Raw genomic sequence first — 18,019 nt, forward strand, 5'->3', positions numbered from 1 at the left:
CTATCTCGCTGCGGATCTCACCTTTTCTGCAGGGTCTGTGCTCGCTTTGTCAAACTTTGAGGGTTTAGGAGCCACGATGGATAGCAGCTGAAAGAAACCAAAGTCAAGTAATCGTTATCACGAGATATAGGTCGCTTCCAGGTATTTTCAAATCAGAGGCCCTGCGCATTTTCAAGAAATCACACACTACAATTATCGGGGCGTTTAGTGGATATCGGGTGGGTCGCTCCGATAATTGCATTCTAGGGTGTAGAAGTTAATTTTATTTATTTTAAGTTAAAAAAAAAAAAAGTATCAAAATCTGCACTAATGGTTGTTTTGATGCCATCTAGTGGTCAGTGTTAGAAAATGCCAAGTCCAGACAAGAGATAACAGGCCTGATTCATTACGGATCGCAATATTGCGCACTCATGCATGCAGTTCAACTGCGATAACATGCAAATCCATTGCAATCGCAATGCAAACTCAGCACTATATAAGGACGCCAACTTTACATTGCACACATGCGTAATACTTAGCAGAATAGCGAAACCATCGGTACAATCGAGTACCATCGCAGACTCATGCACATTTGAACAAGCCCTGACCTTACTCAGAAATTGCTAACAACCACGCACACTTTGAGACCATGTATGGTAATGGACAATTTATGCACGCCCCTGCAACGGCGTGCGAACTGGCACACCTGCGTTTCCCTGACCACCACCCCCAGTCACCACCCAGAAACGGTGCTTCCTGTCAGTCTGCGTAGCCTCTGCGATCGCAGTCCCGATCACAAAAGCTAGTTTGCGCACTGCAAAGCATATGCATGCGCGGACGCAACAATCAGGCGACCGCGTGCGTAATCGCCGTTGCGTACGGTAATGAATCAGGCCCAATGTTGGGTTTGTATCATGGAGATGACCAATCCAAGCGCATTCCGTATCTGAAACCCCTAATCCTGGTTTCCCCGGTTAAAATTTTTTAATTCTGTTACCTACACATCTCAATTCATATGTTCAGACAATAGTAGCCGTTTAGCATGTATGGTACACAATACACGTACAGGACCAGAAAGCCGTTTAGCATGTATGGTATACAATACACGTGCAGGACCAGATAGCAGTTTAGCATGTATGGTATACAATACACGTGCAGGACCAGATAGCAGTTTAGCATGTATGGTATACAATACACGTGCAGGACCAGATAGCTGTTTAACATGTATGGTATACGATACACGTGCAGGATCAGATAGCAGTTTAGCATGTATGGTATACAATACACGTGAAGGACCAGATAGCATTTTAGCAAGTATGGTATACAATACACGTGGAAGACCAGATAGTTTAGCATGTATGGTATACAATACACGTGCAGGACCAGATAGCCATTTAGCATGTATGGTGTACAATACACGTGCAGGACCAGATAGCCATTTAGTATGCATGGTGTACAATACACGTGCAGGACCATATAGCCATTTAGCATGTATGGTATACAATACACTTGCAGGACCAGATAGCAGTTTAGCATGTATGGTATACAATACACGTGCAGGACCAGATAGCAGTTTAGCATGTATGGCATACAATACACTTGCAGGATCAGATAGCCGTTTAGCATGTATGGTGTACAATACACGTGCAGGACCAGATAGCAGTTTAGCATGTATGGCATTCAATACACGTGCAGGACCAGATAGCAGTTTAGCATGTATGGTATACAATACACGTGCAGGACCAGATTTTGGGAGTAGCCTCAGTCACATTCATTTCATCCTTGACCCTTCTCTCACTGGTTGTGAGCCACAGAAAGAGTACAGGGTGGGACACACTCCCACCTATAATGGTAGGACCATTTACCATGTATATAATTTAAAAGACTATTTCTGTGCAAACTATCACTCATTAACGTGTGGAGGCAGCTAGGTTACAACTATTTATTTTATGTACTTCCCACCAGTGTTCCTCTCACGGCCAGGTCTGTTACGCATTATTTTATGTACTTCCCACCAGTGTTCCTCTCACGGCCAGGTCTTTTACACATTATTTTATGTACTTCCCACCAGTGTTCCTCTCACGGCCAGGTCTGTTACGCATTATTTTATGTACTACCCACCAGTGTTCCTCTCACGGCCAGGTATGTTACGCATTATTTTATGTACTTCCCACCAGTGTTCCTCTCACGGCCAGGTCTGTTACGCATTATTTTATGTACTTCCCACCAGTGTCCCTCTCACGGCCAGGTCTGTTACGCATTATTTTATGTACTTCCCACCAGTGTTCCTCTCACGGCCAGGTCTGTTACACATTATTCTATGTACTTCCCACCAGTGTTCCTCTCACGGCCAGGTCTGTTACACATTATTTTATGTACTTCCCACCAGTGTTCCTCTCACGGCCAGGTCTGTTACACATTATTTTATGTACTTCCCACCAGTGTTCCTCTCACGGCCAGGTCTGTTACGTATGCACAGCAACCCAACAAAATATAGAGCTCCCTTGCTCAGGGACGAATAACTAATACGCCATTTGATACAATGATCTCTCAGCATTTGGCGCTTTCTCACCCGTAGGGCAGCCGATAAACTCTGGATGACGAAGACGACGGGAATTCCAGCATTTTTAATGGCCTCCACAGCTTCATCGTGTCTGGTTTCTCTCAGATCTACACCCGACACCTGGAAATTATATTCAGAGGCAAATTATACACCTCAAATACAGGTTCTGTGTCACTATTCTATCATAGGAAACATTTTTAACAACTGAAACACATAATCAGTTTTATTGCAAATTTAGTAATGTACAAATTAGTACCAACATTTAAAACAATGCAACTGGAAGGGGGGAATGATCTACATAATGGCCAGACAGGGAGTACAATAATAAAATGCAATAATTCTAGATACCATAGCTTAAACTAATATTTAAATTCACTAGTTGATAACGAAGGCAGAGGTTTTACGGTACTCTGTGTTCGTGGGATGCAATTCCCACACTTGTCTGGGGTAAAAGAATGGTGAGAATGGTAACATGATGGTAACAGGATGGTTGTAATGGTAACAGAATGGGTAAAATGGTAACAGAATAGTTAGATTGGTAACAGAATGGTTAGAATGGTAACAGAATGGTGAGAATGGTAACAGAATGGTTAGATTGGTGACAGAATGGTGAGACTGGTAACAGAATGGTTAGAATGGTAACAGAATGGTTAGAATGGTAACAGAATGGTTAGAATGGTAACGGAATGGTTAGAATGGTAACAGAATGGTTAGCACCTGTAAGTAACACCAGCGGCGATAGAGGCAGATAATTTATGTAATTGCAACTATTATCCAACAACTTGGTTACCTCTCCTACGGTCTCTGCTATGACTATGCTAAATACTAACAATACAATTATGTCATACAGAAGATTATGGAGATCGTCACAAATATTGGGGGTTGCAAAAAAAAGCTTTGAAGGGCCGCAGCAGACTAAAAGAGCCCTGTATCAGAACATAAGTCATCCGACAGGTCCTTATACTCCTGACAAGAGACACATGAAGAACATTGAACCTGGTAAACGTCTCAATTGACATATGTAATACTTTAATATTTACAGATATTTTCAAACTTCGCTGCTAAGCAGATGCATGTAACCACACCCTATAGAGTCCTGCACTACACGATTAAGCTTCCTTGCAATGCAAGATGCTACCTAAATGAAGTTTGTATATTCATCATATTCTAAAAGGTCCTCCCACAAGTCAAAAATATATTGTTGGGTTATTGGGCTTCGCTTCTGACTAATTTTTCCCTATTGTTTGTGCGCACTTGTGTGCCTATGGTCGGGGGATTAGATCATAGGCTCCACAAATTGTACTGTACAAATGGTTAGATTGAAAAATACAGAAACTCTACAGGAACAAATCTTTAAAGCCTTGAAACTTAGGGTAAGTTGGTAACTATGCCATGGAAGTCCCAGGGGTGAGGAACCGGTAGGCGTCCAGCTCAGTGGAATAAGACGGGAAGGCGACGTCACCAGGAGGAACAAAATTTACAGAACTGTTCCACAAACTATTAGTCCCATGGTGCATTTACAGTGCATCCGGAAAGTATTCACCACGCTTCACTTTTTCCACATTTTGTTACATTACAGCCTTATTCCAAAATGGAATAAATTCATTTTTGTCCTCAAAATTCTACACACAATACCCCATAATGACAACATGTAAAAAGTTTTTCGAGATTTTTGCAAATTTATTTAAAATAAAAAAAACTAAGAAATCACATGTACATAAGTATTCACAACCATTGCTCAATACTTTGTTGATGCACCTTTGGTAGCAATTACAGCCTCAAGTCTTTTTTGAATATGATGCCGCAAGCTTGGCAACCTAACTTTGGGCAGTTTCGCCCATTCCTCTTTGCAGCACCTCTCAAGCTCCATCAGGTTGGATGGGAAGCGTCAGTGCACAGCCATTTTCAGATCTCTCCAGAGATGTTCAATCGGATTCAAGTCTGGGCTCTGGATGGGCCACTCAAGGACATTCACAGAGTTGTCCTGAAGCCACTCCTTTGATATCTTGGCTGTGTGCTTAGGGTCGTTGTCCTGCTGAAAGATGAATCGTCGTCCCAGTCTGAGGTCAAGAGCGCTCTGAAGCAGGTTTTCATCCAGGATGTCTCTGTACATTGCTGCATTCATCTTTCCCTCTATCCTGACTAGTCTCCGAGTTCCTGCTGCTGAAAAACATCCCCACAGCATGATGCTGCCACCACCATCCTTCACTGTAGTGATGGTATTGGCCTGGAGATGAGCAGTGCCTGGTTTCCTCCAAACATAACGCCTGGCATTCATGCCAAAGAGTACAATCTTTGTGTCTCATGGTCTGAGAGTCCTTCAGGTGCATTTTGGCAAACTCCAGGCGGGCTGCCATGTGCTTTTTACTAAGGAGTGGCTTCCGTCTGGCCACTCTACCATGTAAGCCTGATTGGTGGATTGCTGCAGAGATGGTTGTCCTTCTGGAAGGTTCTCCTCTCTCCATAGAGGAATGCTGTAGCTCTGACAGAGTGACCATCGGGTTCTTGGTCACCTCCCTGACTAGGGAGGTGACCAAGATCCCCCGATCCCCCGATCGCTCAGTTTAGACGACCGGCCAACTATAGGAAGAGTTCTTGTGGCTCCGAACTTCTTCTTTTTATGGATGATGGAGGCCACTGCTCATTGGGACCTTCAAAGCAGCAAATATTTTTCTGTACCCTTCCCCAGATTTTTGCCTCGAGACAATCCTGTCTCGGAGGTCTACAGACAATTCCTTGGACTTCATGCTTGGTTTGTGCTCTGACATGCACTGTCAAGTGTGGGACCTTATATAGACAGGTGTATGCCTTTCAAAATCATGTCCAATCAACTGAATTTACCACAGGTGGACTCCAATTAAGCTGTAGGAACATCTCAAGGATGATCAGTGGAAACAGGGTGCACTTGAGCTCAATTTTGAGCTTCATGGCAAAGGCTGTGAATACTTATGTACATGTGATTTCTTATGGAGCATACACATGGTCAGATTTGTCAGATCTGTCAGATGAACGATTGAACGATTTCTGACCGCATTAAAATGAATGGAATCGTCCAAGTCTGACTGCAAACACATCAGATGTCAGATATAGTTATCTGACCATCGGGAACGCGCATCATTCAAATCGTTCATCTGACAGATATGTCAGATTTTCCTTCAGATATGACCGATTGAACGATTTTTTAAATCATTATCGTTCAGATCTGAAGAAAAGTCTGACCGTGTGTATGCTCCATCAGTGTTTTTTTTTTAATGAAATTTGCAAAAAAATCTCAAAAAAACTTATTGCACGTTGTCATTATGGGGTATTGTGTGTAGAATTTTGAGGACAAAAATTAATTTATTCCATTTTGGGATAAGGGTGAACATAACAAAATGTGGAAAAAGTGAAGCGTTGTGAATACTTTCCGGATGAACTGTAGCTGTAAGTTTTGAACATTTCAATTTTGGAATTTACTCTTAAATTCTCCTATTCCCAATCCAACCACATCACCCGGTAGAATGAAATGATCGTGGCAGTTCTGCAAACCATACTGCAAATTTACAAATACAGTGCAGAATTGAAAAGGAAAAAGCTGGATAATGGGGCAATTCAATTAGCGGCCTGGCCGTGAAGTGCTGTCCAGGAAAGTTACATCGCGACCAGCAACATCGCTAGTTTCTCCTTGCACCCCATAGAAAACTAGCGATGCTCAGCCTACCCTAATAGGCAAATAGGAGCGCAGCCAAACATTGCGGGATGTGTACAGCGGCACAGCGTCTCCAATTCAATTGGTCGGTAAGACTGTATTGTTTGTATTTGCTATTACACTTACTTCTAGAATTTTATCTCCAGTCTTCAAGGCATTGGTTCTCCCCGCGGGACTGTCTTCCAGGACCTGCTTAATAAAAATCCCTTTCAGCTCCTCCCCATTTTTGAGGCGTTTTATAACGGTTTGCCCACCAACAATGCTGATTCCAAGGGAAACTTCAGGCTCTCTCCAAATTTCTACCCTGAAAGGAGATCAGAAAACAGGAGATGGTTGGACAACAGTAATGCAGTTATTGGAAGTGGTTAAAGACAGGGACGCACACTGACAGCTATGACATACACACGTGGGGCGCTCCAGTGGCTGAATGTTGGGGTCTCCTCTCCTTCCCCTTCTTCCCGTTCAGGTAGTTTCCTATAGATAGAATAAAAGTGACAAATGTAATACAGAGTACAAGACAGCAGTGCATCTTACTGCAAATGCCATTACTGCCATGCAAGTACCATGTACCAGTACATCCATGCCCTGCACCTGGGGCGAAGCTGGGAAGATAGAGAGCACTGGGCATCACAGGAATTTTTTGAAGTGGCCACTAACTGACTTCCATCGTTTTGTGCTGTTCTGCATAGCACGGCTATAGGCTACATGAGCTATCGTATACTACTGGAAAAGAAGGATACAACCGTATATACTCGAGTATAAGCCGACTTTTTCAGCACATTTTTTGTGCTGAAAAAGTACCCCCTCGGCTTATACTCGAGTGAAGTGTAGCGCTGACCGGACGGAGTTCGGTAAGTGCTACACACTGCCAAACACACAGCCGCCGGAGCCGGCAGCTGCGTGTTTGGTGTAATCAGCAGCGGCTGAGAGTCTGTCAGACTCTCAGTGGCTGCTGCTGCTCCCACTGCGGGAGCCATCTTCCGGCTCCCGCAGTGGGTAATGGGAGACACGTCGTCATGACGACGTCTCTACCATGCAAAGCGGCCGGAGGAGTGGATAGCGGCGGGACCAGGAGTGGGAGTTTCAGGTAAGTGATTTTTTTTTTAAATTCTTATCACGTCTCTCTCTATTGGGGGGGGGGGACTACAGGGGGCACTACCAGGGGGCATTTACTACAGGGGGCACTACCAGGGGGCGATTACTACAGGGGGCACTACAAGGGGGCGATTACTACAGGGGGCACTACCAGGGGGCGATTACTACAGGGGGCACTAAAAGGGGGGATTACCACTGGGGGCACTACAAGGGGGGGATTACTACAGGGGGCACTATAAGGGGTGATTACCACTGGGGGTACTGCCAGGGGGGGATTACTACTGGGGGCACTAAAAGGGGGGGATTACCACTGGAGGCACTGAAAGGGGGGATTACTACTGGGTGCACTACCAGGAGGGATTACTACTGGGGGCACAACCAGGGGGAATTACTATAGGGGGCACTACCAGCTGTTGCCATTTCCCACACTAGGCTTATACTCGAGTCAATAAGTTTTCCCAGTTTTTTGGGGTAAAAGTAGGTACCTCGGCTTATATTCGGGTCGGCTTATACTCGGCGTATATACGGTAATACAACATTAAAGGCACTGTACCATCATTAACGTAATGTCCAGACAAGTTATTATCCTGCTTTAAAGAGACACAGAGGAGAACACATTTGGTGCTTCTTACAAAGTTCGTACAGTGAATATAATGGAGAAAATAACTTCATATTAACTGCTGGCTCGTAAAATAAGTTATTAGACTTCCAATGAAAACCTGGGAAGAGTAACTGTGCAGCCTTTGGCTAATCACTATTGGTACCTGCGATATGGGACCGTTAAAGTGCCCCCCCTTCGTCTACACACAGTGAAGACCGACAATTTTGGGGCAATATTCATCACCAAGGCAATAGGCAAAAAAGTGCCTTGTGCCTCAGTGATGTCACTGATCATTAGGAAATAGCTAAATCAAATATGGGCTCTTCATGCAAAATGTTCCAGGCGCCCTGCAAGTGTGTAAGCGACATTAAAAAATGCACAGTACAGGCAACATTATTAACCATGACAAGGAATTAACGCTGCTACTACAGAAAAAAAAACTTCCAAAATACTAACAGGAAGCAAAATTACAACAAAACTCTACATCTATCTATGTTAAACAAAATTGAATCAAAGACGCAGTCTCACAGCTTTAACAATTAATGCGATCATGCCCAATATATTATTAAGTGTGACACCTACTGTATTTGCCTGAATGTATAACCGTTTATTAGATATCTAGATAGAGCCAGGAGCAATACAGGTTGAGTCTCCCATATCCAAAATGCTTGGGACCAGGGGTATTTTGGATATCGGAACATTCTGTATTTTGGAATAATTGCATGCCATATTAAAATATCTTAGCTATAGGGCCCAAATCTAAACACAGAATGCATTTATGATTTATATACACCTTATACACACAGCCTGAAGGTCATTTTATAACATATTTTCAATAATTTTGTGGCTCAAACAAAGTTTGTGTACATACATGAAATTTATTTATGTGTCATATACACCTTATACACACAGCCTATTGGTCAATTTATACTTTATTTTTAATAATTTTGTGCCTTAAACAAAGTTTGTGTGCATTGAACCATCAAAAATCAAAGTTTTCACTATCTCAGTCATGCTTAAAATATTCCGTATTTTGGAATATTTGGATATGGGATACTCAGCCTGTATCAGAAATGCATTCTAGAGAAGGCAAGGCAGACAGCACCACCTAGAGGAGACTAAAGAGCCAACAAATTACAACTAAGGCCCGTATTCAATTTGAGGCGAAAAGTCCAGACTTTTCGCCTGCTGGACTTTTCGCCTCCTTCACCTGTTTTCCAGGCAGAAAAGTATTGCGCGCGTGCCCACTATTCCCCGTATTCAAAGGACGCGAAAACGAGACCCGGCAAAACTGGGAGCGGCAAAAAAAATGGGAATTTTCGGGAAAACATCCTTGGACCCACCTAAAGATGAAGACATGGGGGTTCACTATGGGTACCCCCGTTTTTGCCTGCTGAAGGGAAGTCGGGTTTTTAAATAGCCGCGGCAGGTGCATAAATGCGGCTTTGAAGAAGGTGATACAGAAGAGGATTTAGCAATTTTTTGGGGGGGAAAAATAACTATGCCCATCAAATTTGGGGTACATGAAAATGGGTGCAAGCATATTTTTAACTCCCTAAAATGATTTTTTAAACATTCTTCAATAATATACCTGCCGCTACCACCCGCAATGCAGAAAACACCTTCCGCATATAAGGGAACCCCTGTGGATTTATTATCGCTATTTTAGAAGTGTGTTCCCTATTTTTTTACAACCAAAATTAAAAGTTCATTTTTTGGGGTGCCCCTTTTTTTTTTTTTTTTACATACATTAATTTGAGGGGCCATTCCCAGTGGTGCAGGCTATTTTTTTTTTAAAGCCTGCACCCCTAAACCCCAATTCTGCACTTTTTTTCACCAGCTAAAGGAAGGAGAAAACTTATCCCTGTTTTTTTACAAAGACTTTTCGCACCTATGAAAAGTCTTTGAAATTGAATACAGGGATAATGCAAACAGGCGAAAATGATAACGGGTTTTCGCCTCAAATTGAATATGGCCCTAAATGTGCAACTTTTTTTAAAAAATGTTTCATTTCAGTAACTCTCCAATAGTCATTTTGCTGCAAATGGAGTACCCTCATTTTAAAGTAGGTGGACAAAGATTGGTACAGTAATTTTAATAAAGGAAATTCTGTTTGAACTAATAATGATGCACAGTGATTCAGTAAAAGTTGATGCAGTAATGTAGGGAGGAAAAATAAAGATTACACTGAAAGGATGAATAGTTAACGTGCCCTATTTATACCAACTGTGCATACTGTACTTAGGGGCAGATTAATACTACATCACGCCATAGACCCAAAGCCAAATATTTATTTTATGCCTGATAACCCCCTACTTTACACCATTTATTCTGTATGACGCACAATAAGCCTCATGCTTCCAGTATTTGCTGCTGCATCTCCCCAAGTTCATTGTAATATTCTGCACACCAAGATCATTTACATTACTCTGGCAGTCTGAATGGGTCCGGACATTGTGTACAGCAAGTTCCACTGACAGGCGTCACTTGGAGACGTGTTGGGGGTGCTGTCCCTCCAGGAAGGCACCTGAGCAGGATATTCATTTGGATACGTGAGTGCCGGGGTTTGCCAAAAAGTCTATTATATATATATATATATATATATATATAAAAATTATCGGCACTCACCAGGTAAAGAGGCATAGAAAGGTTTAATTTACCATTAAAACAATAAGGTGCATAAGATCAGTCGACGTTTCGATCCCATTTAAGGATCTTTATCGAGACATAACAGCAGTTCCCAATAGCAAGACAGCCAAGTGCAAAGTCTATATATAATATATTTTTATATATATACATATCTTGGAGCTGTGGCTGTACATTGTTGATATGTCTGATTGTCGCTATCGTTGATATGTGCTATTGGCTTGAAAAAGGTCTGGATATGACCGAAATGTCGCTATGCTATTTCAACTTTTTGATAATATTGGAAAAAATCATCTTTTTGCTACATCTGACTGGTGAGTGCCTCCATTGGGATATAGATATATATATACACACACACATATATACACATATATATACACACATATACATATATACACACATATACATATATACACACACACACCTGTGAATGTTCAATGCAGCTCTTTATCACAAATATACATTTAAATTCCGGCAGGACCATTGTACGCGGACCCAAAAAGGGATGGGGCTTCAGAGGGTGGGTGTGGCTATTGTGCACTAGGGTGAATAAGAGGCACAGACAGTGTAATGGTTAGCGTTACTGCCTCACAGCACTGAGGTCATGGGTTCGATTCCCACTACAGCCCTAACTGTGTGGAGTTTGTATATTCTCCCTGTGCTTGTCTGGGTTTCCTCCGGGTACTCTGCTTTCCTCCCACATTCCAAAAATATACTGGTAGGTTAATTGGTTCCCAACAAAAAATTAATCCTAGTGTGTATATGTGTGTGTACATGTGATAGGGAAAATAGAGTGTAAGCTCCACTGGGGCTGGAAATAAATAAATAAATGAAATAAATAAATAAATGGTTTCCACGGATTATTTTGTCCTGATTTCTCCTGGATAAATGTTAGGAAGTATGACATAAGGCAAGCTGTACCTTCGGTAGGGATTTCCATTGAATGCAATAGTGAGGGGGTATATTGTGCTTGTGTGGGCGCTTCCAGGGTCAGAGCAAGCCTAAACTATGACTGTGATGAGTATCCCTAGTATAAAACTCACAGGAAGGTCAATACTGGCAATGAAAGGGTGTCATCCCATTGAGTGCTCTGCCATCAATAGCTGAAGGTTTTGAACTATAGTCGGACAACAATTTATGGCTGAAACATCAATAGTTCGCAGCCACGCATGCGCAAGCCTCTGAAACCAATGGTAAAACTAGGGGTGTTAAAATGGTAATTGAAGGCTCCATAGCAAGAGTTTGTAAGGGGCCCTTTGTACCACCCAATGGTGAAAAATATATAACACACTTAACTTTGAGAAGGAAGATGAGCCCCCCTCAGCTCTGGGCCCCACTGCAGCTGCATCCTTTACACCTATGGTAGTTACGCCCATGGGTAAAACCATCTACCTTTGCCAGCTAACCATTGATGGTCAACCCTAATTTTTGCCACCTACATAGGAGACCCATGGGATTTCAGGTACCTTTACCATAAGGGTCTTGTGTTATTATTTATGGTCCAATTCCAGAATTTAAGCAAAGGCTTTGTTCTGTCTCTTTCTGTGTGATCGATCAGGATCTACGAGATCTGCTTCACTTTCCTGCCAGCCCTGATTATCACCTTCACCAGTCCACTATCTGCTCCCAAGGGAGATTACTACAATAGGGGCTAGAACAGGGCAGCCAGTCCGCTAATAAACTGCACTAGAAAAACATTGGCCCTCATTCAGAGGCGGTCGCAAGAAGCGATCGCTCTCTCTGAATGAGGGCGGCCGCTTCCTTTTTTTTTTAGTGTGGCCTCCTGGTCGCTAGCTAAGCTGTGGGTTACCACCCACAGCTTAGCAACCGACCAGGGTGATGGTCGCGATGGTGAACACCATCGCGACCTGCAACGAGACCCTAAGGTTGGGTCTTGGCAAACGCAAGCCCCAGGGAGCTTCCTGCTCTGATTGAGGTCAGTGCGGCCGCCCACAAAACGGCAGGAGTTCCTTAAGGAACGCCTCCATTTGTGAAATAACCCCTCGCCCCCAAAAAACAGGGTGAGCTGTCGATCAACATCGACAGCCGCCCCTTTTGTAGAGAGCTCCGGAGTGAGAGAGATTCTCTCTCGCTCCGGGGCTTGCGCACGCACAGCGCGGCACATGCTGCGCATGCGCAGGGCTAACCATCGACCAGGTTGCGAGCGCATCGGCGCTTGCGACCGGGTCTGAATGAGACCCATTGTTTCTTATTGTCAATAACAACTTTTTTTTTTTTTTCAACAGTTTCCAAAATTGGCCCCTACAGTGTATCACCGGTATAGGGGCATATTCAATTAGATGCAAAAAGTCCCGTACTTTTCGCTGACATCACTGGTTTTCAGTGCGAAGAAGTATCGTGCTCGTCCCCGTTTATCCCCGTAATCAAAAAGAAATCAGCGAAAACGGGACCCGGCGAAACTGTAACATGCGAAAAGTGCTGTCAGATTTGGGGAAATCAGCCTGACACCCCCCAAAAGATGCATCGACATTGGGGATCACTATAGATACCCCCGAATAGCTCTGCTGAAGGTATTTGGGGTTCTTAAATGGTCTCAATAGCTGCTATTTAGTGTCTTTGCATTAGTGGTGAAGAAAATTATTTAGCAGGTTTTTTTGGTGAAAATAAGTAGTCCCAGCAAATTTGGGGTACATGAAAATGGGTGCTAGCATATTTTAAAGTTGCTAAAGTGAACTTTTAATAAACGTAAAAAATCCACCTGCCGCGACCACCTGCAAACTTAAGAACACCTGGGGCATACTTGGGGACCCCCTGGAGTCTATTTTGCTAGTTATTAAGTTTGTAACTCAACTTTGGACTTTTTCGCCCCCAAAATGAAAACACTTTTTTGGGGTGATCTAAAGTATTTTTTAAACTTTTTTTTACGCAGTTTACCTTTGGGGGACTGTCCCAAGGGTGCAGGGAGGTTTTCCGAGGTTTGCACCCCAAAACCCCAATTCTGTACTTTTTTTTGACACCTATTCATAGGCAAAACTTTTCACAGGTTCAAATACATTGGAGTTTCCGCACCGGTGAAAAAGTCTCCAAAATTGAATACGGAGGAAACTTTTCGCATGGCGAAATGTCACTCGCGATGCAGTTTTCTGCGAAAAAGTTTTTCGCACCTAAGTGAATATGGCCTATAGAATGGTCGATGTAACCTCCATAGCTGCATCAGTCATGTACCCAGCATCCCAATGCACCCGATTTAGGGGACTGTCCCGCACATCAGGACTATTGTCCCAATTCCAGGAGAACTGTGCCCCACTAATGGATTCCCCTCAATGCTGTGTGTGTGAGGGACAGGTGGGTGGGCACAGCAAGGGTGTTTGTAGAGCAGTATAGAGAGGACTGGGAGTGACCCAGCACTTTGGAAACTCTGGGTATACCCAAGGGGCACATGGCCCTGTTCTATTCTCACACATGGTCCTGAATACTATAATATATAATCTGTGAGGATCTGCCACCTCTTTATCTGGCCTAAGTTGTGTTTTTTCTGTCATTTATGTACCTTGCAATGCCCAAATAATTCTCCCCCCACCTTCCCCCCAAAAATTATATTACAAAAATCATATAACTAGGCCATTCCTTCAAGCTATTGTATGAAGAGGCGATGATCACAAAGAAGGCAGTACAGCAGCAGGATTTACTGTAAACTGAGCATAGGGAAGAGAAGGCAAACAATGGCACCTCTCCTGAACGAGAGCTCAGCAAGCAGATTATACTAGCACCAACAGAAGTTGTTCAATAGCATGAATAATTATTATTATTATTATTAATCATTTCAGTTTATATTAGACAAATTATAGGGTTACAGTTCTTTTAAATATTTTTCTTACGGATACAACTTTGGTAAAATAGACGACAGCTCATTAATTCTCAGCTTGGAGGTTTGTCCTACACGCTCATGCTGTAAGCAGATCTACTTGTGTCACTCAGAGTCTTCAGATGCCCTCCTGATTAGGTCATAACAAAATAAAATAAAATTCTACCCAAGGGAGATGAGAGAGCATAAAACTCGATTGGCAAAAAAGACGTTAATGGCACTGCACGATACCCTTCTGAAACCGAATTTATCATTCCATTACCGAGTCAGAAGTAGGGAGCTCATTATATCGTAATAAAATTATACACCTTCTGAAATGTTGTTAACGAAAACACAATAATGTTTTATGTGCCATCCTTACAAAAGCCAAATAGATCAAGCCTCAGAAACCCTTGCCGCTCTGTTGCCTCTTCTAGATCGTCAAATGATTGATCAGACTTCAACAGAATACGCATAAATATACCGGCACCTCCAGATTTTATACCCAGTTTTTAAACTGAGAATATGCCAAGTTTAATTTCAGTCCAAAAAAAGAGTAATAAAAGTACAGAAGCCTTTGGCCCATTTTTATTAATGATGGAGGAGAGACAAAGATACAGTTACAGAAATTGGCTATTAATGGTTGGTGTAAGGTTCTATACCAGGGGTCTTCAACCTTGGCCCTCCAGCTGCTGTGGAACTACACATCCCAGCATGCACTGCCATAGTTTTAGCATGCTGTTATATCAAAAAGGTGGCAGTGCATGCTGGGATGTGTAGTTCCACAGCAGCTGGAGGGCCAAGGTTGAAGACCCCTTTTCTATACTATATTACTGGGTACTTTGCACTGAAATTTGTCTTTTTGTGATCAGTCTACAACAGAGGTTTTCAAACAGTTCCCGATTTCCAGGTCACCCAGCAGGTGCACAGGTGTACTCATTACTCACTGACACACTTTAAACGAGCCACAGTTGGAGCTAATTATTTCACTTGTGATTCTGTCAGGAGACCTGGCAAACATGACCCGTTTGGGGTCCTGAGGACCGAGTTTGAGAACCTGTGCTCTACAAAGATGATGTTCAAACAATTGCTTGAAGAGCCTTCAAAATACTACAAAACTTCTCCTACTAATAAAGTGTGTTTCAATGTTTTTATTTGGATGACACGTCAGGCCTGAGCCAAGTCTGTCCCTTACAGCCAATATAAAAAGGCTTCAGGGAGATAGATGTGTCCTCCTAAATCTATCCTCAATACGCCATGCAGCGCGACATGCCTGACGTGAGGGAGCCGTCAGGTCCTGTGCAGCACTGGTCGCATCGGTAGTCTTTTTGTGCCGAAAATGCAGATCCTACAATGTGACCCCTTCCACCTGGTACAAAAAGCTCTGCTCCTGGATTTCTCTCTTAATTGATGACTGCAGCTACTTGTGGTGAAACACCTGCCTCATCTTTTAGCTAGCTCTACACAGGTGTCTGTAATCATTAATTAAGAGAGAAATCCAGGAGCAGAGCATTTGTACCGGGTGGAAGGGGTCATGTTGGAGGGTAGGAAAATGCATCTAAGGGCCGTATTCAATTAGGCTGCGAAAAACCCGTTATTGGCGATACTTTATCACCGATGACGTCATTTTCTCAGTTTTCACTTTTCCCCGTATTCAATTTCAAAGACTTTTCACAGGTGCGAAAAGTCTTTGGCAAAATCTAGGGATAAGTTTTCACAATAGAATAGGTGGCGAAAAAAAGTACAGAATCGGGGTTTTGGGGTACAAACTAAAAAAAAGTACCCTGCACCCCTTGCACTGTCCCCCCAAAAGTATTCTGTGTAAAAAAAAAAAAAAAAAGAGTTCCACAGGACAGGACACTCCACAAAATGCAAAATGTATTTATTTTTGGGAGCAAAAAATAAAAATTGGGGTGACAAACCTTTTAAACTAGCAAAATAGACTGTGCGGGGGTCCCTAAGTTTGCCCCAGGTGTTTTTTGATTGCGGTTTGTTGCGGCAGGTGGATTTTTTCACTTTAGGGACTTAAAAATATGCTTGCATCCATTTTCATGTACCCCAAATTTGATGGGACTAGTTATTTTTCCCAAAAAATGTTTGTCAAAGACGCATAAAAGCACCTGTAGAGACCGTTTAAAGACCCCACATACCTTTAGCAGGGCTATTCGGGGGTACTCATAGTGAACCCACATGTCAGAGCATCTTTTGGAGGGTGTCAGGCTGATTTCCCCTAAAATTACAGCACTTATCGCAGATTTCCTTTTCGCCGGGTCCCGTTTCGCCAAAATGCAACGGAATACGAGGAATCGCGTGGACAAGCGCGATAACTTTTCACTTCCAAAACCTCCTTTGGCTCCGAAAAGACCGGCAACTGACTTTTCGCCTCAAATTGAATATGGCCCAAAGTCGCAATGCAATGTCACTAGGAAGCACCAGGAGACTGTGCTGATTAATATAATATGTGACACTTGTATATCTGTGTCTGCGACTGAGAATGTAAACGGTGCTTGGCGTGGGAAAAATCAGTGGTCGCTGCATTGTCGCACTTTGCGCGCTGATTGAGACAGCCAGTCGCACACAGAAATACAAGTGTCACATATCAGACTAATCAGCACACTGTCTCCTGGTGCACCCTAGTCGCATCGCATTGCGACTTAAGGTGCCCACACACATACCGATGTCCTCACGATACGATTTTATGGCCAATTTCCTCATGAACTTTCACGGAAGCTCCCTTGCCGTCGTGATCACTATTTTGGAAAGAAGACACCCAATCTGTGTTGCGATCTCACGATCTATCGGATCGTACACATCGTGAGATTGGCCATAACAAATCGTGAGTTAAAAAAAAAAAAAAAAACAGGCTCTTGACTATTAGTGGGAAATTTAAATAGCCATAACAATGGGAGGGGCTATCTAGGGAGTATAAAAAGCAGGCATCCTTTAAACTCTGTGTACATTCTGCTCTGCTACTAGATGAGGCTAGGTGTATTCCTGCTGAATCCTGTACATTGCTACTGTGCTCTTTGTATTTGGCTTGCCTTTTATAAAGGTTATTCTACCTGCAAGTGTGAGGTACCTACCTGCATTCTAACCTGTTCCTGAATTCTGTACTGATGCATCCCTATCGGTATAGAGTGTTGGTCGCTGAAGCTGGCGTCCTGGAGATTAGGAAGAGGGCCCAGCGAAGAAGGACGAGAGCATGCTGGACCAAGGAGTGGCTGCTACAAAGGGATACCCGCTCTCACATGTCCCTGCTGATGGAAATCAAGGAGAATAACCCGGACGACTATCGGAACTACCTGCGCATGGATGACGCCAGCTTCCAAGAATTGCTGCATCTGGTGACCCCCCACATCCAGAGACAGGACACAAGGTGGCGGAGGGCAATCCCTGCTGAAGACAGACTGGTGGCTACCCTAAGGTACCTGGCTACAGGAAGATCACTGGAAGACCTAAGTTTGGGACACTCATCTCACCTCAGTCTTTGGGCGTCATCATTCCGGAGACCTGCAAAGCCATCGTAAAAGTGCTACAGTACCAGTATTGCAAGGTAAGTTAAAAAAAAACACCACACATTGGTTTCTTGTGCAAAGAATAATTTTTATTTTTTACTCAACATAAAGCAAAAAATTGCCTTCT

This window comes from Taudactylus pleione, unplaced genomic scaffold (genome assembly GCF_031769625.1).
Source record: "Taudactylus pleione unplaced genomic scaffold, aTauple2 ptg001008l, whole genome shotgun sequence".
In the NCBI taxonomy this organism is placed as follows: domain Eukaryota; kingdom Metazoa; phylum Chordata; class Amphibia; order Anura; family Myobatrachidae; genus Taudactylus; species Taudactylus pleione.